The sequence below is a fragment of the Arachis ipaensis genome, chromosome B09 (assembly GCF_000816755.2).
Source record: "Arachis ipaensis cultivar K30076 chromosome B09, Araip1.1, whole genome shotgun sequence".
Lineage (NCBI taxonomy): Eukaryota > Viridiplantae > Streptophyta > Magnoliopsida > Fabales > Fabaceae > Arachis > Arachis ipaensis.
The window spans coordinates 15,250,527-15,250,770 of NC_029793.2; positions in this window are offsets into that span (position 1 = coordinate 15,250,527).

The following is a 244-nucleotide window of genomic DNA, read 5'->3' on the forward strand; positions in this document are numbered from 1 at the left end:
CCTAGCTTCTTTTCGGAAAGTAATTTTTTATGAGAAAAAAAAAGATGTAATGCACACATATGTTCATTTTAAAGTGTATTGCAGTGATATAAGCCATTTCACAACTTAGTAGATCCAATTTTGTGTTGAAAAAGTTAAAAATGGTATAATATTACAAATTGTTAGATTAGCTTTTGTTTTGAGAAACTAAAAATTAAAAATTATAATATTAAAATTAGACCTTCTAATTTCTGTTTTCAAAAAT